At 42.9% G+C, this 24204-nt stretch overlaps 1 long non-coding RNA gene across 3 annotated transcripts in view; it reads left to right on the top strand.

Moving 5' to 3' along the window:
• Positions 1 to 11952: 11952 nt before the first annotated feature.
• LOC142820917 (uncharacterized) overlaps positions 11953 to 24204 on the top strand; it is a 155066-nt gene continuing 142814 nt past the window's right edge. For all 3 annotated transcript variants that reach the window (XR_012897935.1, XR_012897937.1, XR_012897936.1), the window contains exon 1: positions 11953 to 12890. This is a non-coding gene — a long non-coding RNA (uncharacterized LOC142820917). The remainder of the gene's footprint in view (positions 12891 to 24204) is intronic.

Below are 24204 nucleotides of genomic sequence, written 5' to 3' on the forward strand. Positions count from 1 at the left end.
TAATTCCTTTATCAGCCACTCTTGAACCAACAATAGAGAGGCTTCAACTAATTCCTTGCAGTTCCACAGCCTAAGTATTGACAGCTGTACTATCTTGCCCTTGTCAAAGCCTGAACAGTGTAAGTTTATTTCCCGGTCTTCTACTTCTTCAAAGGAAAATGGATGTGCACCAGCTCTTGCAATCTGAGAAGATTTTCCAAGCACTGAAGAAAATAGATTTTTCATCACAAGTGTGCAAATCAAAGTTGGTTATTCAAGACATAAAAGAAAAATTGCAATCTGAGTTCTGTAAACTAAACAAGATTTTAATCAAGCAGTCTCACCCTGTGATAAACAACACAAAGATACTCCATTCACAAGCTGGGACTCTTCTTCATATCTTTCTCAGTTCAGTGTTTGTTCCCCAGATGATTCCAGATGTAGAATTGTGGGGAGAGAGATGCCAAGTGATGATATCACTCCTTTCTTTTATAGTTCCAGTTTGCTGGAAAGATCCTTTTGCTATGATTTGAGTCAAGCAGTCTCCACTGTCTAAACCCTATCTCTGAGAAGTCTCCATTGTATATAGTTCCTTGGAAGTGTGGATTCCTTTAATGGGCACCAGCAGTGTTTTGCTGCTCCATTTTTTTACCTGAAAGTCTGGTTGTGGGTGTTCCAATTTCATAATGTTCAAACAGATTAAGATTTCAGTGTTTGAGAAACTGGCCCTTTTAAATCACCAAGAATATATATTTCTGGTTGGAACTTTATTCGGTTGCATATTTTAAAATTGATCATGTCAAGATCACTTGTATCTGAGTTGCCATTAATTTTTAGGTCCATGACCAGTTCTTCTTTAGCTGTTGAGGTCTAATCTAGAATTCCCTCATTGCCTGTTCATCAAGGATTATTTTACCAAGACACTAGCTTCACTCTGAGCATAGAAATATTTTACTTGGTTATTTTTAGTAAATCTGAACCAAATCAGTTTTAGTAAATTAGAAAACTGGTCTTTGTGATGTAGACAGGGCTTGGTTTTGAAGGATGGTGAGCTAATGGGTCAGGCTACTCCTAGAATTGAACAACTTTTACTTCAAGAAAAACCCTGGTCTGAATGACTATCAGATACTATCATAATGAATTCTGCAGAGATGCCTATGCGTCTAGTAGTGAAACAGCATGCACTAGATCATGCTGCTGAAGAGGGGCATGGATCAGCATTCATATCTTACTCTCCCTCGGTACCTGGCTAATGACCCAACCAAGTTAGGTGATGAATCCTGGTTACATGTCACCTGAGGCACATTGCACATAAGGTAAGATGATGATGCTGAAAAGCAAGGCTCTAAATCCAACAGTAGCATCTGCAAACTGATTATTAGCATCTCTAGGGCAGTAGTCACTAAATGTTACCTCATGGCACCCCTTACACATGTCCATACCTCCCTGCATGGACAAAAGTGGGGCCATAGTTCCAGAAGAGGACATGTGGATTGGGTAAGGTGGCTAAGGCTGGTGCCAGAGTTGGGGGCAAGAGCAAACCCCAGATATGTCCCATGAATGTTCCTCTGTGCCACCTACATGGCACACCCCAAAGACTGGGAACCTCTGCATTAGGATCTCGTACAGTCTAGATTCTCTTCCTTAATTTCCCACTGACGCTACTACTGGAATGGGACCACTAAGAAGACATAGACCAAGAATCTCAAATGATTAGTGATTTTTGGGTACCCAGGTTGGTACTCTCTCCCCCCCCCCACCACAACAGGTAGCCTCCTAGTCCTTACTGGTGGGACCTCAGGATCCTTTATTTGGATCTCTGTTTTACCACTTTAAAATTTAAAAGGTACCCTAAGCTGTTGCATAACATGTACTGTAGGGTGGTCTTTGTGATACACACACCATTCTCCCATGTTCTGAGATAAAGAACCACTCTATTTAAGTCTATGAACTTAACTAGAAACAGAATTTCACTCACTGCTTCCCTCTGCAGAAGGGTGTATCTAGACTACACCCCTCTTTTGACAGAGGGATGTAAATTAGACACTTTGAAATTGCAAATGAAGCCGGGATTTGAACTTCCCGCGCTTCATTTGCACAATTGCGCCATGGCGCTCTTTCAAACGTGAAATGGCAGTCTAGACATGGTTCTTTCAAAAATAGAAGCCTTTTTCGAAAGATCCTGTAAACCTAAAAAATGAGGGTTTTTTTTGGAGGTTTACAGGATCTTTCGAAAAAGGCTTCTATTTTTGAAAGAACCTCGTCTAGACTGGGGTTTCACTTTCGAAATAGCACTTTTTTGAAAGAGCGGCATGAGGCGATTATGCAAATGAATCACAGGAAATTTTGAAGTGTCTAATTTACATCCCTCTGTTGAAAGAGGGATGTAGTCTAGACACACCCGAAGAGACAGGCAGCAGGCTACCCTGCTTTCTAACACAAGACTAGGGGTCACCAAATTAAATTAATAGGTAGCAGGTTTAAAACAAACAAAAGAAAGCACTTCTTCCAACATACAGTCAACCTGTGGAACTCCTTGCCAGAGGATGTTGTGAAGTCCAAGACTATAACAGGGTTCAAAAAAGGAGCAAGATAAGCTCATGGAGGATAGGTCCATCAATGGCTATTACCCAGGATGAGCAGGAATGGTGTCCTTAGCCTCTGTCAGAAGCTGAGAATGGCCGACAGGGTGGATCACTTGATGATTACTTGTTCTCTTCATTCCCTCTGGGGCACCTGGTATTGGCCACTGTCGACAGACAGGACACTGGGCTAGATGGATCTTTGGTCTGACCCAGTATGGCTGTTCTTATGTTTGTTTTAAATTCCTGCCATCATCTTACAGCAGCACAAAGATGACTGGAATAACAGATAATGGGGAAATGAGGGGGGGGGGGGCATTCTCAGCTGGCTTACTAGTTGTTCTCCAAGAGATTAGTTTGTTAAAGCTCAAATAAACATCCAGAGTTCTATCTGTTTTTCCAATGTATATGTGTACGTAAAATCTAAATGATTAGGAATGAAAATTAAGAGGTAGAATAGCTCTGAAATGGCCCGTTTTCAGTTTGACTATGCCTGGTTATCCATTGTTACTCCAAATTATTATGGTCTAGATAGGTGACTGTAGAATCCTTACGTGACCCTCAAAGTCAATACAAAACCTCTACTGTGTCAGTATAAGCAACTTGAAGTTCTATAGTTTCTGTATGTAAGATGGAGGGAAGGTCACATAGCTCAAAACTGCTTTTTCTAATACTTTGACCTTGTGCAATCAGCTCTGGCAAAGAAATTCAGCTAATTACATGAAAAGAAGGCAAATAGTTAAGTAGAAGTAGAGTTAGAGGAGGTAGAAGTTAAATGACATAGAACATAATCAGAATGGTCTGATTATTGCTGAGCTTCACGGGTGTTTCAAGACTTTTATTCCTCCCTTTGTTGAAGAATAGTTTTACAATGATGTAGCAAACTACTTTGATCATATTAACATGATCATTTCAGCACTAAAGGTGCCATATACTGTGTTATGGCTCTGTCAGGACATGAAAAGGATTATTTCTCCCTCTGAACAATGTGGCTTGTGAGCATCATAACACCATTAAAGAGGGCGCTGTCCAAAGATATCTATAGTTGCAGGGTTTAGTCATAAGGTGTTGCAAGGCAACTTTCACTCAGGTCAGCATTTCTCAGAATCAAGCCATGAGTGAACAGCTAAAGGTTGAATTTAGTGGTGAGACCACTTCCTACATCAGGGGTGGGCAATAATTTTTGGGTGGAGCCCACCCTGGAAGGGTCGGGGCCTAAAACAGAAGGGGCGGGGCCAGGATGCTTCTGGTCTTCCTCACCCACAGACCATGATCGGTCTGGGGGTGAAGGAGCCTCTTTGCCTCTCCCCTTCACACTAAGCACCAATGCCTCTGGCAGGGTGGGAGAAGAATTCACATGCTCCCCTGCCCCCAAGCCCTGATTGGCCTGGGGGCGGGGGAGCTGCGTGAAGTTTCCTCCGCCCTACCCCTGGCCTGCAAGGAGCGTGCGGCACTTTGAAGTGCTGCACGCTCTTCACAGGGAGGGAGGAGGCTTTGCACGCTCCCCCTACCCCAGGCCAACCAGAGCTTGGGGGTGGGTGAGTGCACAAAGTTTCCTGTGCCCTTCTAGGAGCACGTGGAACTTTTCTAAGTGCTGCACACTCCTTGCAGAGTAGGGGTAGGGCGGAGGAAGCCTCGTGCACTTCCCTGCCCCCAAGCTCTGATTGCGCTGGGGGCAGGGGAGTGTGCGAGATCCTGTAAACCTCATTTTCTGAGGAATAAGGGATCTTGTGCAAAAGGTTTTTTTTTTTCCGACAAATGACCCTGTCTACACGGGGCTTTTTAGCCGCCAAACCTCTTTTGCAAAACGGATCTGCAGAAGATATGCAAATGGGAGCCCAATTTGTATATCTTCTGCCAAAAAAATGGCAGTGCAGACGAAGCCTCAGAGTCCACGGCTCTGTGCTAATTTCTCAAGTGCATGGAGACAATTATGGTGCAGAGGAGGGAAGAAAGGAGTGCATTTTAGAAGTCCAATAATTTTTAGAGCAGTTCAGCTGACAGGCATTTAGATACATAGCTTGCTTTCTCTGCAGTCATGAATAGCACATGTCACGTTACTGGATCTTGAGGGGAGCAGCCAGATCACTGCTGCACCCATAGGTGGGGATGTTGGCCCCAAGAATGGTATAGAAGGGGGCCATGTGAGGTATTGAATAGAAGCTTACTGTCTGCTGATCCTGTGTACGCTATTTATGTGAGTGTATAATGTCTGTGTGTGTAGGTAGGAATCTGTAATCTGTGTGGAAACTGAATATTTCTCTGAATGTGGTTGAGCATTGAGCAGAGCCTGACCTATGGACAATGGCACTCGATGGGCCAAGGACAAACCTAAAGCATGAGGGCAGAGGCCTAAGAGCTGCAGCAGAGAGAGGCTGACGGCCAGGTGACCGGCTGCGGCCAAGGAGAGGCCAGGAAGGATGTATAAAGAGGCCATGTGAGGGACTCCATTTTGTTCTCAGCTCAGCACTTCATCCCAGAGGCAGCATTGCAGGGATCAAAGAGCCCGGAAGACCTGTGAACCCATCCTGATGCTAGGATGTGCAACAAGAACTTTTAAACCAGCCGCTGTAACATCTCTGCTAGAGCCTGCATCGAGGACTGGGAGATTCGGTGCATGTAACGTACTATTCTTTAACAACCTTAGTCTCATGCTTTTCTTGCTTGTGATAATAAACCTTTAGATATAGATTCTAAAGGATTGGCCCAGCGTGATTTGTGGGTAAGATCCAGAGGGTAAATTGACCAGGGATCTGTGGCTGGTTTCTTGGAACCGGACAGAACTTGTTCGGGGTAGGTGGGGTTGGGTGCTAGGACCCCCCCACCTGTGTATAGGCCCGGGGCCATCTGGGGCACGGATATTGCTGGGATGTCGGAGGGGTTTTGCTCGTGAGGCTTCAGGCAAGCAGCTGAAGCGCTCTGTGTGACTGGTTTGTGGCCTGTTTGGAGAGGTCACCAGTCTGGGGGCTGTAAGGAGCCCCAGATTTGAGCAATTCGCCCTGAGCGGACGCCCTCAGCTGTGCCCAGACACGGCCCGGTCCGTCACAGCACATGCCTCCATGAATGGAATTTTCTGCTGTCCATGAGCAGCCTTGCATTTTGTGACTTCAGAAATAATTCTCATTTCTCTCACAATTTTTGCCAAAGTTAGCTAAATAAATACTGCTCAGGCCTATTTGCAAGGCAAGTTTAAATGATTAGTTTCTGTTAATTGAGTTGCCAGCACTAAACCACAGTTGGGTTATGAATGTTGGTTTACAGTGGGTAAAATATATAATCTACCTGTTGTAAACAGAATGTTTCCTGCATAATTGAATGTGAACTTAAAAAATGGTGGATGAGATCCTGTTCCAACTTTCCATAAAATCACTTTGAGCCAGAGATCAAGTATGGAAAACTTTAGCACAAATTACATGTGTTTGGAATGTTCTAAGAGTCTTTAGTCAGAATGGAAACTCTTTTGCTACTTTGACTACAGAAGTGGTAATTATGACAGTTACAAATATTGTTTAACTGAACCCATCTGATCTGCATCTACTGAGGGCAAGGAGTGCATGCCAATTAGTTGTTTAACAAGCCATAATAGGTTTTAACCTTCAGATAAATGAAAGAGCATCAACAGAGAAATTAATATTGATTAAAATTTTCACTTTGTATTTTCTTAACATAACTCACATTGTAAATATCTATCCAGTGACATTAATGATTGATCAGCAATCTGAAATTGTGCTTATGGTATGCTGAAGACTGCTTATTGTATGCTGAATTCATAGAGTAATGTATTTTTACAGTCTTTAGGCATTTGATTCACTATGTTTGTTTGAAACTGCATTTTGAGTCTCTTAATGTTTTTCCAGTTAAACTGAATGACTTTCTTTCCTTCATCCCACTTTTAACTGTTGTTTAATTAACCATTGACAGCTGTTGTTCAGTGAATATTTGTTTGTGGCTAGATAAATGTCAGTTATAAGCTGTGATGTAAATTCTTTTCATAAGGAATAGTCTATTTGTCAACTGCTGAATCTGTAAATAGGAAAAGTTTCCTTAAAATCTGTTTTTCAGATGATGTGTTTAGAAGAGGCAGTTTCTTAATAGATTTTTTAAAAATTGTTCCTCTGAATGAAATACACAGTTGTCACTGGATATAAAACGTTAATCCCAAACTGAAACCATATGTGATAGGAAGAGGATTATATGGCTTTCTTACAGAATTTTGTCAAGAGATTTAGCTCCCTGAAAATGCAGCTCACATTTGCATTTGTCTGCTTTTTATTTTCCCCCTTTTTTAAGCTTACAGGAACATTTAAGTCTAATGTGACCAGCAAAAAAGGAAGAATAACTAGATGCAATGCTCTCTCTTCCAGGGCCTATGCCCAACTCCTCTGTGGTCCTTTAATACCTGTGAAAAAGAGAGGCTTACTGTTGATTGGTTTGTTTTTTTACTGAAGTGCTGTGGGAGTTCAGCAGCACCTTTGAAATTTGGACAATAAATTTCATAAATTATTTTCTCACAGTAACTTTCGTTTTAAGAGAATATGTTCTGATAGTGCTAATGTAGGTTTGAGCAACAAATACCCGACTTCACATTTATGGGCATGTGACACACTTGATTGTCTATTGATACTAACATTCATGAGTATCCAGTGGCTTAGGCAGGGGAAGTCTCTGCCTTGCCAAACTGCCAGCCTGGCCCCACCCACAGTCTGCCCCCAGGATGTTTACTATAGGAGTGTTGCTTCCCCCCAGCACCCGCCCTCCCCTGTGCTTCTGGCCAGAGAGGGGCAACCACGTGACTGCCTCCCCTCCCCCAGTTCTTCGGAAGCTGTACTGTATATGCACTCCCCTTGAATCTCTGCCCCTCCCTGGTGCTCCGAGGTGGTTAGGGAGCACTTGGTGCACTACCCCGCTTCTCTGCCCCTCCCTGGTGCTCCGGGGAGGCTGGGACGTGTTTGGTCTCTTCCCCTGAGTGGGGGTATGCTCGGTGTGCTGCCCCACCTCCTCCCCTCCCCTCCCCATGTGGGCAGGACCTCAGCAGTGGGGGTGGGGCCGTAGTTGGGATTGGGGACCTGCCTCTTCCAACCCCAGCTGCACCAATCACCCATGCTAACATTGTTTCGGTAGTTTAATAGCTTCCTTTTGGGTTGGGAGGAAGAGACTGGATGATTTTCACAGAGACTGATTTGTACAGGGGGTTGATTGTGGCCAAAATGAATAGCTTTATATTATATAAATTCTAACTAAGATTTGGGCTCAGTTCAGTTTCTAGCAACGGGAAGTCCATGTTACAAAACCAATACCACAGCTGTCTGCCTTATTGAAAGGCTCAGCAAACAGAGAAAAGATTTAATGGCTCTGGAAACTGAACTTTTTCCCTATCTGTGGATCAACAGACTTCTCTCAGGGAGTCCTGCCCTACTTCTGTACACGTTCTAAATGACCTATATTGTGCCTAAAAACCCAAGGAGCCTACATAAGCTGTAAATTGGGATCAAAGTGCAAACTCTGAAAAATACCTACATAAACTTGGACTTTCTTATTCAATGAACCTGTCCTCTGTGTAAATGCAAAGCTAGATGTGCTTACTTCACTGATTAAAAATGCATTTTTACTTCTGTTCGCCTATAAGACTCTGAAAAGCTTTAGGGGCATGAGCAGGACTCCACTGTGGCATGCATATCATTCAAAGACTGACTGACTGAATTGTAGCTTCAAGCTGTACAAAGGTTCTTACTTCAGTTGCACCTTATCTGCCTGCACAGTGCAATATATTTCTGTTAGGTCACTGTTCGCGGGGCTATCGCTCAAGCAGGAGAGAACATAGAAAGGCTTTTATATTCCAGGTTGAGTTTGCCAGGTTGACAATTAGGAAATTAGGTCCATAAAAGGCTATTAGCCAGGGGATAAAATGGTGTCCTTGGCCTTTGTTTGTCAGAGGCTGGAGAGGGATGGCAGGAAACAAATCGCTTGATCATTGTCTTCGGTCCACCCTCTCTGGGGCACCTGGTGCTGGCCACTGTCAACAGACAGGATACTGGGCTATATGGACCTTTGGTCTGACCCAGTACGGCCGTTCTTATGTTCTTATGAAAAAGGGAAAATAGCATGTTGTTACTTATAAATTAAGCCACTTGCGTCTGAAAGCCACTGATATTCCAGATATGGGCTCCAACAGTGCCTTTTTTTCTTGGAATCACTTTTCAGAGTAGAGCCACACTTTAAAAATAGGATTTATCCTGTTCATTTGGAATGAAATTGTTGTACCTCCTTAGATCTTGGATTTGTAATGTTAATGTTTCTATCCAAGATCTAAGGAACATGTCTACCAAAATCAACATATCTGAATCAAAACCTGTATCTTCTTTAAAGAATACTCAATTCATTCTGTGTACCAAAACTGATATGCTATATATTTTACTAACATATATTTTAGGTACAGTAAATGATTAGTAAAACTAATCTTGTGGATCCAATCTTCCTACTTGGACTCTATAATTCCTTGGATAGCCATATCTATTTTGGAGAAATGTAGTGGCAAAATATCTATTTTAAGTACTCGGTGCTGTTAATGCGTCTAAAAGAGATTCCCTACACCAAAGGACCTGCACAGCCTGACCAAAATGCAGTGCTCTGCAGGCTGTGTTGCTACCAGCAGCAGTGCAGAAGAAAGGGTGGCATACATGGGTGGTGAGTGAAGATTCTGCTTGCGGAAGCAGTAGCTCCCCAGCTCACCCGTACTCCACCCTTGCTCTTCCTTGGACCCCATTCTCTGCTTCTGATGCCCTGCTCCCTCTCCACTGTTCCCCTCCTTTCTTCCTTGCTCCTCCCACACAGAATATCAGTGCAGATGTGGTTTCTACGAGCAATTTGTTTCAGAAATGGGCTTTTTTAGAGTCCACTCCCAAATATTGTCCAATATCCGTGTTCTGGAGTTGAACAATTAGCTGTATTGCTAGAACGTGGGGGACCCTGGGACCAAAAGGAAACGTGTATCTGTTTTTCCCTGGCTAGCCAGATCAGCTATGGGACTCCCCTCCTGCTGCTAGGTCTGCCCAAGGTGATGCTGGAGAAACTCAGGTAAAGCAAGAGGAGGCAGGTGGAACTGGAGAGCAGAGAAAAGTGGGGGCAGAGTGGGGAGAGGGCAGCACACAGAGGAGAGGGGAAGGAAAAGACCAGGTGGATGGAGAGACGAGTGGGGATGAAAAGAAAACCCACTTTGCTAAGTGAATAGGAAGAGCAGGACTGCAGTAAATGAGTGGCATAAGGGCAGGGTGTCAAACATGAGCAGGAAAAGGAGAAAGGAACCAGGGAGCAAATGGATGACATGGAGCAGGGGAGGAGGAAACCCGCCAGATACTAGCAAGGGGGCAAAGGCTGAGTATTGAGGAGGGAGGAGACTGTCTGTAGCAAGCATGTGGGGGAAGGGGACCAGCCAGCTATCACTGCAGGGCAGGTTGGGTTAGGCAACTCCTCCTCCCACACCCACTAGTAATGGGGAGGGGGACTAAGGAGAGAGGGAAAGGGGAGGAAAAGAGCACCCAGCACAGCTCAGCAGTAGCTCAGGCTGGAGGAAACCAAACCCACCACTACTCCACACTCTAGAAAACGGGGTAGGGGAGGCTGAGCAGGGAAAGGGTAATGGGAGGAATCAGAGGAGTGAGCAGTAGCTGGGTGGGGGCAATAAGGGCAGAGCCAAGGACACCCCAAACAGAGGAGGCTGAGCAGAGACAGGGCAGGGAACTCACTGAGTAGGGCCAAATGAGCAGGGAGAAGGTAAAGGAGGAGGATGGGGGAACCTGCCTGGACTATACTAAAAACACTCAGTAGCAATATGTGGAAGTTGGAGGTGGGGAGTGGAGGGGCAGGCCCAGCACAGCCCCAGCATTTGGCCGCAAATCTGGAGTCCGGAGGTGCCAGGACAGAGCCCTGGGGCAAACAAAGCACAGAGTGAGCTTGAGCCAACCCAATTTGCAAGTGTCAGAGTTAGGGATGTAAAATCCCATTTAAGATATTAACCAGCTAAACTATATGTTTAACCATTAACTGGCCTGCTGCTTGGGCTGGGCAGAGCACTGGTTAGCCAGTTACCCTGGTAAGGCAGTACTTACTAGGTAACTGGTTACTCCTTTACATCCCTTTACAGTGAGAGTCAGGTTGGGTAGTCTCTGATTAACTCCTCCTGCCCATGAGGCAGTGCATCCATTTCCTGCCGGATGCTGCCACCTCACTGTGCTGCAGGGTAAGTGTGTTGATGAGTTGGAGTAGGTCAGGGCTACTCAACATGTGGCCCACGGCCCGTTTGTTTGCAGCCCGCAGTGCAGTTTGGATTTACATGGGGCTCAACACATGGCCTGTGGTGGAAGCCAAAACAAAAAAGTAGTCAATAGAATGGTCTTCTGTTGATATGCGTTTTAGTAGTTAAATTCCTGGACTGTCATTGCTCATTAAAAGTGCTGTCATATGGGTGGAAATAAGGTAAATATTGAGTTTTATTAATATCAGCAGCACTAACTTAAATGGGGCCTATGTGCGTTGTGCAGTCTTGCCTTAATCTTTGTATTCATGCCTGTCAGTGTGAAAGAAGCTATTTGTATATATAGTTGCATGTATATGCAACCACACTTAAGTTGCAGCCCTCAGCATTTGCTGTGAGTATCATTGTGACCCCTGGGGCTTCCAAAGTTGAGTAGCCCTAGAGTAGGTTGTGGGCTACTGTGGTATGGGTGGAACTTAAAAATAAGGCTCAGGCAGACCTCTACTCTGAAGGACTTACAGGTTTTGTACGCAGGGATGAGAGAGGGTAGTAGAAAGGGATGAAATATCCACAACCTGTTAGCTGGGAAACTGAGGCACGGATCATGTGATTTGTCCCAGGTGTCTGGCAATGACAGAGCTGGGATTTAAAGCCAGAACTCCTGAGTCCTACTCCAGTGCCTTAGGCACACTATCATCTATTTCTTTAGCTCAAGTGATAGATTCAGATATCACAGGCCTGAAGGACCAAAGTTATAGGTCTGATTTCTTCAATGTGCTGCTGATTATCTTGTAATAGTGCTTATGATCTTGAACTTCTGCATTCATTAGCTGACCATATGGCTTTATTTGTTTCTGTAATTTTAATTAGTTTAAGCCACTGTTACCCAGCCATTTCTGTGCTTGGTTGACCCATTTGGACTTAAAAAATTGCAGCGCGCCTTCACACCCCTTAAATAATGGGCTGGACTTCACTCATTCTCCTTCTCTCCAGCAAGGCTGAAACATGTAAATAAGTTCTGCAGGCTCCCTGCAGTATGGGTGCCAAAGCAATTGTCCTGCTTTTCACCCCCTAACTCTGGCCTTGTACTTGTGAGCCCCTCCCCCAAATCTGTCCTGTGGCCCTGAGGGGACACTGGCTCCCAAATTAAGAAACACTGGTTCAGGTTACCCCATAATGCCTCTTGGTAACTGGGAGGAACTAATTATTTTCTTATGAGAAGTCTTCTCTTGTAAAAGGTATGGTATCTTCTCATTCATTTTCTACTGTGCATTTTGAATTATGAGGCAGCCTTCTTTGTGTTGGACAAAATTTGAGTAGTATGAGCTTTGGTCATGTTAGAGATCAATTTAGATGCATTCTCTGATAACAACTGAGAAATATCCTGAGGTCACATTCATACTAGTGGCTCTGGGCTATTACCTTGGGCTAGCGGGATAGGGATTGGTATATGAAATACATGATAACTTGCAATGTATATTGCTAAAGAAACCAAACAAGCCATCTTTTAATATAAGAAGCTAATTTTAAAAGATTGTTAAACTAACTTTGGAAAAGTTTAAAGGGACGTAGCAGGGTGTTTACAACACAACCTTTTAGAAGAGGGTTAATGAGTCTGAGAAGGAGCCACTTAATGGCACAAGCCACAGCTGAGGGGAATTAGGTAGTTTAAGTAACTCCTGGACAATGATGATGGAGCCTAGATCACAAGGAACAGGTGGGGCCAATAGCAGAAGCTGGGTGCTGTAGTAAGAGTGTTCAGTCACTATTTGGATATTAGAAAGGGACAGAAAGAAACCTGGGGGAGAGGTTGTAGGGAAAGGGTTAGGAAAATAGCAGTAAGGTTTAAAACTAAAGGCCTCTTGAGCTAGAATCCAGAGTAGAGGATGAGTCCAGGTTTCCCACTAGCTACTGGGGCAACAGATTGCATAGAAAGATTTGATACCCTGTCCAAGCCATGAAGGGAGAACACTTTGCACAGCAAAGAAGGACAACAGAACATGTGTATAAGAGACAGAAGTGCCATGGGACCTGGACGGAGCTAATCCCCAGAGCAGCCAGAAGTCAGTTCCCTGTTGGTGAGTGTGCCTTGTGGCAAGACAGCTGCTACCTCTTAGAGCTATTGTTTAGGGGTGTGTCTCTATGGAATGGGGTGTGTGTGGCGTTATGGGATTTACCCAGTGATGGGGGTTTGTCACTATTTGCCTTGTAATTCTGGGAGTCTTGTGGCTGTGCAGCTTTGCTCTGACCCCATCAGTCAGCCCTTAACCCACAAGCCTCACTCAGGTTTTTTGCAACTTGGCTGCTTCTTGAAGGCTGAACTTAAGACCTCTCCAGCCCTCAATTTCCTCCAGCGTTGTCATATTGTAGGAGCCAGTCCCTCTCACTGGACCCTCCCAGAGAAAGCTATGGGTTAACATAGCTGCTTTAACAGAGACAGTAAAATTGTCCAGCCTGATGGTTTTCTGGCAGCACACACTTTAGGGAACTTAACCAGCACTGATGATTGACAATGTCAGCAAAACAAGTTTATTAACAAAAGAGCTTGTATTAAGTGATGCTGAGTATAAGGGGTAAAACCAAGCTTGAAAACATACACCTAAAAGACAAAAAATTAATCAAGCACAATACTTTCTCACCCACAGCCTTTTGCTGTCCAGGACCCATCAAAGAAATTAAACACTTGGGCTATGTCTACACTCGCGGCTTCTTGCGTGAGTAATATGCAAATGAGGCTAAGCATGGAATATCGCTGAGCCTCATTTGCATGTCTAATGAGCCACCATTTTTTTCAGAAGAGGCTCTTGCACAAGAAGGAGTGTCTAAACTGCCCCTTGCGCAAGAAAAACCCTCTTGCGCAATGCCGTTCTTCCTGAAAAGTAATAGGTGTAACAGCATTGCGCAAGAGGGTTTTTCTTGCGCAAGAAGGGGCAGTGTAGACGCTCCTTCTTGCGCAAGAGCTTCTTCTAATGAGCCACCATTTTTTTCAGGTATGCAAATGAGGCTCAGCGATATTCCACGATAAGTCTCATTTGCATATTACTTACGCAAGAAGCCGCGAGTGTAGACATAGCCTTGGTTTCTTTGTCCTCTAAGACAAATGATAAAGATGGATTCTCTTTCTGTTCCTTAATAGTCCTAAAGCCAGACTTGCAGCTTGCATTGCTATTATATTCTGTTGTTGTCATGTTAGCTCAATGACAGCTAGCATGCATATGTCATCTTGAGCTGGGACTCCTATCTCCAGATCTAAGTATAGACATATGACTGTTTGCAATCTAAGGGAATTACAGAAGCATAAGCCCCTGCTGTGCTAAGCATTGTACAAACATAGTTTCTCACTCCTCCAAAGAGTTTACCAGCTAAACAGGCATATCAGAGAGTGGGAGGGGAAACTGAGGTAAAGTGGATTCTCCAAGATCATGCAGCAGCTCAGATGCAGAGCACCCACATTTCCTGACTCTGTTAGGCCTACCAACTAGACCACAATTATCATCATCAAGACACAGGTCAAGCCAGAGAAGATTGTTGCTGTGGTACCATGAGTTCAATTATAGTTTTCTTTTGCAAAAAACTGAAACTAAAAAAGGTGTTAGGTCTAGGCATTTAAAGTTTTTGGTAATGGCTTGTAGGCCTCCTAAGATCCATAGCCTTGACCTGGGTGAAGCATTCTGTGTGGCTGTCAGGTTTGGAAACTTTGAATGACGGTTAACTTCTGTATGAACAAGATGCATAAAGAAAAATGTAAATAGCTCAGATTGCCACTAGGTGACAGCACACTTACGACGTTTCATGTGGTCATGAAAGCAAAAGGCATTTCCTTTGGTTAAGTCTGCTTTGACTGCAGTGCATGTATCACACTGCTCGAAGTTGTGAGCAGTGATCTCCTTCTGATAACATTTCCAGTTGTTGGAAAATACAATTTTCATAAAGGATTTTGTTGTCAGCATAGCCCCAGGCATATTCTTCACGTGACAATCGAATAGTGTGATCCGTAGCATTTTCCACAAATAACAATTCAGAGGTCACATAGCAATGTATGACACTTAGTTTTGCCACATACAAGTTAATCTTTGCAAGGATCTGTATTTTCTATAGTGCCTTTTTTGGGTGGGAGGGCACCCTATTGCAAACTTTTAGTCACAAGTTGTAAGTGGGCATAAGTGTGGATGTTTTCCCCCTGTCAACTGCTGTGGTTTAATGAGAACATTGAAATTGATTTTTTTTGCTAGGATTTTAATGATTTTTTTTAGGAGGTCAAACCCTAAACTCCTTACTCAGCTTCTTACTCTTTAAGCAGGAGATATCATATTGCTTCTTTGTTTAGACATAGACAAAATAGAGACTAACAAATGTGAAGACCAGGTCCTCTGTACTCAGTACATAATCCACTTTTTTTTTCTAGAGAAAAACAAATGTCCCACATTGCATCAGATTAAATACTTGTACTGTGGGTGCTATTGTTCATATATTGCTTATGTAGGGAATGGAACCAGTTTCTTTATATCTTACTATTATAAGAGGGGAAATATATAGTCCAAAGAAAGAAACCAATCCTTTATTGCAGTAGTACAGCAGTGTCAGACAAAATGTCAAATCAACTGGATTCCATATTTACCATTCATCAAATAGTATGCTTTAAGAGGGATGGGATTAGCTTTTACACAGTCCTATTTAAATGAATGGCTCTGCTTGGGCTACACAGCTTGCCCCATCCCCTTCCAAGCTCTGTAATCAGTCTGAGCCCTGGTCAATTTAGCTCACCTTACAGGGCTAAAAATAGCTGTGTAGATGCTGGGGCTAAGACTTTCTAAGGGGGGAGAGTCTTAGGCGAGGCTTTCACACAAGCCCAAACATCTACACTGCTATTTTTAGTCTGATAGTGTGAGCCCAAGTCAATGAATGTGGACTCTGAGACTTGCTGCTGCAGGGGTGTGTGGAGGGGGAGAGAGGTTCATCTGTTTTTTGCTGTGTAGGCATAATCTAGGGTGCTACTTGGTATAAATAAGGGAACAATACCTGGTTTTCAGCCATGATGTGCTCATGTTGTCCATAGAATCATCATGCTCAATTAAATTAAATTGGTAACAAATACAATATAAGAAATGCTGATGTGAAGAATTTCATTTTTTTTTTTAAACACCACACTGACTTGTCCTGATTTATGTGAACTGGACAGAGCCTTTGGGACTCCTGGGTTTAGTTCTTGACCCTGCTGTCGGCATCCTGCATGACCTTGGGCAAACTGACTCCCCATTGGCTTGGCTCTCCATCTGTTGGTGCTGATGACACCTTTCTCTATGCTTTTCTGTCTTGTTCAGTTAGACTGTATTCTCAATCTAGAGGATAGGAACTGCTTGTTCGTCATGATAAAGTGCTTAGTCTAATAAGGCCCAATTTCAACTGAGGCCTTAGATTGCCACTAAGTGATATTATAGGCTGAATGTGTCTAGTCTGGCACCCTTGGGACTGGACAAGTGGTGAACCAGAGAATTTGCTAAACTACAGGAGGTCAATATTGTCTAGTAGCATTACCAACATTTTCATTGCTTACTGGCTCTTAGGTGCCACACAATTACTTGTTTTAAAGTTACAAGCTAACACGGCTACCCCTCTGGGCTCTTAGAAGATATTTAGGGGTAAATTAGAGCTAAATAACACAGAACACTGAGAGCTAGGGCTGGTGGCTGTAAACAAACTTTACGGGACTGTGGGAAACTAGGTCAGAGGCATAAGTGGACCTCTGGCTAACTAAAATCATGCTAGATCACAGATGTCGCTCAATCAGAGTGCAGGGCTAGAGAGGTTCAACAAATAGTAATAAATTGGGAGTGGGTGAGCCAATGAGTAAAACAACAGACAAATATCTTTGCTCCATAGTTCGTGCTGAATTGATATGAAGTTTGGATAAATATTTAAATAAAGAATGATTTTTGCTTCTGCCTTTTCTGTATGAAGTAGAGCCACACTCAGAAGTGCTAAATTACCGAGAGGTTGTTATTACTAGGATCTGATACTGGAAATGTTGTAAGGGGTCTTGTTTAATGAAATTTACGGACCAATTTTGAAAACTTCAAGATGTTTTAGAAGTTCGGGATAAGCATCCAAACAGCCACCTATGTTTGCTGATCACTATACTGCTCCATTGGTTACATTTAGGAGCAGGTGTTGGGTGTTCCTGGGTCATTTGCTGGCTTGTAAAACCATGCTCTTTTGTTGTCCTAATTTTGTTTGTCTATTTGTTTTAATATTGCTGCAAATACCATAACTCTGGCATCTATAACTCCCCTACTTGCTTGTGCTTAGTGCTATCTTACATGAGAGTACTGCGGACTTGCTTGGGATTTTTTAGCTACTTTCTTCTGGATATTCAAAGGTCAATTGCACATGTCTTTCTCTGTGTGTACACCTAAAACCACGTGCAGACTATTTTGTAATGGTACAAATGCTTTCTAATACATGTCCAGTTCTTGGTTTTATTGTTCTGAAACATGTCAGCAAATATTTCTTCTCCTGGGGGAAAAACAGCTGGAAAATTCCATGCTCTGTTGTACTAGCCCTCCACCGCTCTCCAGGAACAGTCTGCCAGCTCCCAGGAGCCTGCCAGGGCCCGGAGAAGGCAGGCGCCTTCCTGGTCCAGGGCGGAGATCATGGACCTTATTCAGGTTTGGGGGGGATGCCCCCAACGTCCGTGATCTCTGCACTAGACAGAAGAACGCGGCTGTCTATGACAGGATAGCTGCCAGCTTGGCCACCAAAAGCCACATGCGAACCCAGGAGCAGGTTTGAATGAAAATCAAGGTGGTCCAGTGAGACCCTGAGCTTCCCCTCCCCCTTCTTCCCCTTGCTTCCCCCTTCCAGCTCCCTCCTCCCAGGTTTCCCCCTCCCCTCTCCCACCCTCTTTCTTCCCCTCTTCTGCCTCCTTTCCCCAGTCTCACCCCCCAGTTTTGTTAAATAAAGAGAGTTTGTGTTCATGAAAATACATGTATTTTATTTGACGTTAGGAAGGGGTAAGTGGAGTGGGGCAGACCAGGGAGGCTCTTAGTGCTCCTCAGGGTGGAAGCTCTCCTGCAGGGCCTCCTGGATACTGACAGCCCCCTGATGGATCTCCCAGATGGCAGCCTGCAGAAAGAGCAGCCAGGCTTTCAGCAGCGCATCCATGAGAAGCACCAGAGTGCCTAGGGGCAGCTCTGGCTCCATGTTGCAGAGTGCTGTGGTGTCCCAAGTGAGGGCAAGCAGAGCACGCAGAGACAACATGCTTTGCTGTCCTTCATCGAGGTAAGCAAGCAGGGAAAGCTGAGAACCGGCTGTCTGGGGGTGGGGGTCCCTTTTAAGCACAGGCCTCAGATTGTGTGGCTGGTGCCCGAGGCTAAGTAACTCCTGACCTGATGCCCTGCCGGACCTGGTTTCGGCCGGCCTTAAATGCGATTCAGTGTCCACTCAGTGTGGATGCACTATTCAAAATAGCAAAACACTATTTCAAAATGCATTTTGTGTGTAGATGTGTTATTTTGAAATAACTTATTTCGAATTAACTATTTCTAAATAAGATATTTTGAAATAACACTGTAGTGTATACATACAGATTTATTTGGCACATCTAACAAAGTGGTTTTACCCACAAAAGCTTATGCCCAAATAAATGTGTTGGTCTTTAAGGTACCACGGGACTTCTCATTTGTTTGTTTTAGTGGGGAAATAAAACCCACACTAAAATGAAGCAGTAATTGTATGATGAAACTCTAGACAGATGTCTAATTGGTAACAAATTTCCACTCCATAAAAAATACATGATTTGAGCATGCAGAGTTTTCCTCAGATGAAAAATGCTTAGACTATTATGTGGAAGTAAATGGTATTCCTGAGGTAAGGATTTATATAGACATGGTTCCAAAAGAATAAACAAAAACACATGCAAGTCCAGGCTAAAATAACCCCTCTTATAGCCAAGACAAGCTCCTTTGGCTACAATTATGAGTCACCATACCATCCTGCCAAAAATGGATGGTCCCCATCTGCTTTTTCAGATGGTGGCTCATCACCTGCCGTTCAGTTAGGAAATAGCGAAGTTAAAGTAATAACCTCAAAATGCTGTATCTAGGTTTCATGGACAAACACTTCACAAATATCTAATAGTACCTACGAATTTCTTAACTAACTATGGAAAGGCCAGTATTTAGGGTAGCTTTAAAAAAAATAAAGAATACATTTTGGTCTCTTATAAGACATATACCTTGCTGTTCCCTTGAACCTGGACCCATGGCTTGTTAAATTAATAGTTTGAAATGTCACTGCAGTATTGCTGATGCCAAAACTCATACCTGCAATATCCCTTAAAATCTGAGTTCTGCTGAGGAACTCATAGATAAGAAATGTAGCAAACGATGGACTGCAGATGGAGAGCTCAGCAACCATTTTAATTCTACTTGTACATGATATTTGGGGAGGAGAGGTGTCTCTACAGTCTCCTCTTTTTCAGCCTTCCTGTTACACTATCTAGGGAAAGCGTTTTCTTTCAGGAGGTGGTATAGTCATTGTGGCTTTTGCATGCATACTTAGTTCCACTTCAGTTACATGTAGAAATATTTACAATTATTGGCCATTCGTTACATAAATTACTCAACAAATATTAAGTAAATCAGCTGTAATTCATATGCAAATTCCCATCTAAACCTCAGGGAAACTGTTAGCCACAACTGTGTTTGCATAATATCTTCATGGAAAAGCATTTAATACACTTGATCAGTGTAGATAGGGCTGGGCTTTGCTTTGCTATAAACCATTTCAGAACTGCCGTTTATACTGATAAATATAACTTTCACTTTAATTGCTAACATGGCAATTATAAAAGCAATATTTCCATGCTCTAAGCCAGTCCCACAGAGATTCAGAAGTTCTGTAACTCTCCCCCCCCCCCCCCCAAGGATTGGAAGGGATTGGGAAGCCAATTGAGATGGATCCTTTACATTTGTTTTTGGAGTAATGTCCACAACTTTTTGCTGTGGAACCTTTTTTACTTTGCCCACAAAGTGTCAGTTATTTCCTTCTTCCCACCTACACTTTGAAGGGTCTTACTCCCTCCTCCATGCACTTCAGGGTCTCTGCTCCTTGGCTACTTCACTGGCCCAACTTTCTTTCTTTCTTGTCCCCCCTGAAGTAGTTCCTTGGCTGGGTAGCTTCTTCTAAGAAAGGTGAGCTTATTCTAGTCCCAGTGTCTCCTCCTTGGATAGGCAACAATTCTAAAGTGTTTTAAAAAAAAATTGGGATACCATTATAGAGGGGCAGCACCGGATGGTTTTGAGGGGGGGGGGTTCCAAGGAGAGTGCACAAAAATAATATGAAGGGGAAAGAAGAGAGGAAAAAATATGGCACTTATTTCTCATTGCCCAGTCCTCTGCATATCACTCTTCCCCCTAATTTATGGATCTGATTGAGGAGGAGTTGATCTGGGGACTGACAGGATACTGTTTGTAGAACTCTGGTCACTGAGATTACTGCAGTACTTGGACAATTGCAGGTTTAACTGAAATCAAGTAACCAGTTTCTGTTGTTGGGCTAACAAGATAATTGGCTCACTAGATAGACTGTAGATGGGTGAGCTGAGAGAAGGAGCCTGGGAGATGGAAGAGCTGTCTGTTAGGGCACGTCTAAACTACATTGCTCTTCAGAAAGAGGAATATAAATGAAGCAGATGGAAAATTCAAATGAAGCGTTGATTTACAAATCTCATACTTCATTTCCATAATCTCTTGAGCGCTTTTTTGAAAAAGGGTTTTTCGAAAAAGAAACCGCAGTCTAGATGGGGTTCTTTCGGGGGGGAAAAGCTCCTTTTTCGAAAGAACCTGTACTCCTGAAAAAATGAGGTGTACATGTTCTTTCAAAAAAGGGGTTTGTTTTTTTTCGAAAGAACTCTGTCTAGACTGCAGTTTTTTTTGGTTGAAAAAGCGTGCTTATGCGATTATGCAAATGGAAGTGTGGATTTACAAATCTCATGCTTATTTGAATTTTCGATTGGCTTCATTTACATTCTTCTTTCAAAAGAGGAATGTAGTTTAGACATAGCCTAAGTCCTCTTGCTGTATACATTGTGTGCTACATGTGTAATACTTTATCCCCCAGATTCCTCTGCCACTTCTCATTTCTGATTGGCAGTTTGCTACATACACTGAGGTGAGGTTATCCCTGCCATGTCTTCTTTCATCAGATATGTGTACAGTACAGTCATATCATCACTTTATCAACAATAAGCTCTCCTTTAGAAGTAAGGAAATCTCCATGATATTCCTCCTTACACTGGAGTAGAAATACCTTTTGGTTTCTCTGCTCACTCTAGTTTAGCCATTCCCCTCTGATTTTATTCTGTGATTTATATCTACCACTTTCCCCTTCTAGCTCGTGGTTACTGGTTCTGTACCTCTTAGAAATGTAGGGCTGGAAGTGACAGCTAGAGGTCATCTAATCCATCTGCCTGCAGTGAGGTAGGATCAAGAAAACTTAATGATCTGATCTATGCTTAAAAGCTTCCAGTAGATGGGATTTCATGATCTCCCTTAGTGAGCAATGGAATAGGTTACCATCTTAATAGTCAAACAGCTTTTTCTAGTATCTAACCTAAATCACACTGGCTGCAGATTAAACCCATTACTTCTTGTCCTGCTACCTTGGATATGGAGAACAATTGATCACAGTCCTTAACTTACCTGAGGACTGTTGTCCGGTTCCCTGCTGGGTCAGAACTAGAACATGCCCAGTTTTTAAACCTTTCCTCACAGGTCAAGTTTATGGGACATTTTATTACTTCTGTTGCTCTCTTCTGGACTCTCCAGTTGGTCCATATCTTTCTTGAAGCAGAGCACTCAAAACTGGACACACAACTCCAGCTTTGGCCTCCCCAGTGCCAAACAGAACAGGACAACTAGCTCTCATGTCTTATTTGCAACACATCTGTTATGACACCCAGAATGTAACCAGCCTTTTTTTTCACAACAGCATCACGTTTTGGCTCGTTCAACTTGGATTCCATTACTATCCCCACATACTTTTCTGTGGCACCACTCCCTGTTTGGTGAGAACCTGCTTAAATGTTGCCTGTTGCACTGTAATGAAGTAGTCTGCTATCTTACATGTGCTTCAGAGTGATTCAGACCCTTTTTGTAAATTCATATAATATGGAGGAATGGTAAATATAACATGCTACATGCATTGTGTGTAATTTAATTGGGTAGTACTAAAACCTATGCTTGTCCTCCCTGTTATGTTCAGTTCCTGAAACGTAACATAATGCTACTTTATTTCTTACAATGCAGAAATCTAACACCTTATCAAATTACAGGGAGAGCAAGAGAGCAGACTGCTACATAAAGCCGAGAGACCCAAACCAAAGCTCAGCCCTTTGCTCCAGACTGGCTCTTTGGAAGACTTTTTTTGCTGATGACCCAGATCACATGTTTCCCAGCATTTGAGTAGTTAGGGCTGCCAATTCTGAAGCTGTTCTGGGAGATTTTTTTTTCCCAACATGACATGTCATTTTCCTAAAATATTCTATTGAAAGCAGTCTGGGAGATTTTAACAGTCATAGGGAGATTGATGCCAGTTCCAGGACGCTCCAGGCCAATCCTGGAGGGCTGGCAACCCTACAAGTGGTATCAGGAAATTCTTAGGGTAATGATAGCTTGTAATTTTAACACAATTTTCAACACCTCTCACTCACCTCCTGTTTGCTCTCATTTTCAGTCGGGCCCTGATCCCACAATTGATGGCACACAGACAGATTGCTGTGCTTGCATGCCATCTGTTGTTGCAGGATTAGGGTCTAAGGTGGTAAGGTGTTCTGGGCAGGGAATCTGTACCGTATTTGTATTATAATGTACCATACATATCTACAGTGATGTAAGTTGTTGCACTATGATACAGTAGATTAAATTCTCTCTAAAATGATTATGGAATGGTTACAGAAAAGCTATTTGGCTTTCTGTCTTAATTCAGAGGTACCTCACTAATGAACCAACTGCTTGTGAGTATAAGTGATGTAGTTACTTGATATCAGACAGCACAAATGTTAATTTGAGAACAGCTGGTAAAATGCACCAGAAAATTCAGCACTGTCTCTGTTCTGCTCTTCTAGGATAAATGGAGATCACGTGGCTCTTGGACATTGTGCCTGTTATGTACCTGTATTGCTTTTTAATGGATCAGTAATGCATATGGTCTTGTTTAAACGATGGTTGACTGATTTAAAAAAATCCATTTCTTGACTTAAATCTACCATCTGTCTCTTATAATTACAAGAAGTGAGTCTAAGATTTCAATTCTGTCATCAACCACGTCCTCTTCTAGCTGTTCTATGGAAAAGCTTAAAATGCCCCATCTGGACAATTCACTGTAGGTGGAAGCAATTTACGTACCAATGATCAGACTATTCATCCTCTTAGTTGAAATTTGTTGCTTTTCAATCCTATGGATCTGGGTAACAGTAATTAAACTTCGATCGAATCCTGGCAAGTGTGGTCAGGTCATTAATAGTTCTCATCTTGCCAATAAGGTCTGTTTGTACAAACACAAAGCCTGTTCAACAGAACTACTCTCTACCCTAAATCCCACGCAATTGTTCTGAACCTCTATATCTTGCTCACATGTTTTCCCATCCATTTTTGTTTTCTTCACTAGAGGTGGGACTGTGTAGACATTTTCATTTTTAATTTTAAAAAATCTGTGAATATGTTGACGCTTTGAACTGCGTGGAGAGGCCAAAGCTCAAATAATTATTCAGACTGTCACACTCTCAACACACATCCTGATGTTCTGACTTTTCAGCTGCTTAAAATTCTGTGCTAATTACAAGCCATTTTCTGCCCCTCTAATTCATAGTGAGGAGTTGTGCCTTATTGAGTGGTTCTATCAATTTAAAATGGATTATGCATAAAGTTATGTACAACTGACCGTGAATTAGGGTGGCAGATTCTGGCCTTTAAATTGCTAAACTGTCAAATGGGCACATAATATAATATCTAACATAATATTCAACATTATCTTCTTACTGGTATGGTATCTATTACTACATGTCATTGTTACAAGGTCTTCCAAGTCCTTTTAGAATAGTGATAGAAATGTAGCCGTGTTAGTCTGGGGTAGTTGAAGCAAAATGCAGGACAATGTAGCACTTTAAAGACTAACAAGATGGTTTATTAGATGATGAGCTTTCGTGGGCCAGACCCACTTCCTCAGATCAAGTGGTGTTCTAATGTTGGTTTTCTTGGGTCTGTCTTGAAGTAGATGGTTTCTAGGTATTCGTCTGGCTCTTTCAATTTGCTTTTTTATTTCTCTGGGTGGGTAGTTGAGATTTATAAATGCTTGGTAGAGATCCTGAAGCTTCTGGTCTCTGTCAGTGGGGTT

Source organism: Pelodiscus sinensis, chromosome 1 (genome assembly GCF_049634645.1).
Source record: "Pelodiscus sinensis isolate JC-2024 chromosome 1, ASM4963464v1, whole genome shotgun sequence".
NCBI lineage: Eukaryota > Metazoa > Chordata > Testudines > Trionychidae > Pelodiscus > Pelodiscus sinensis.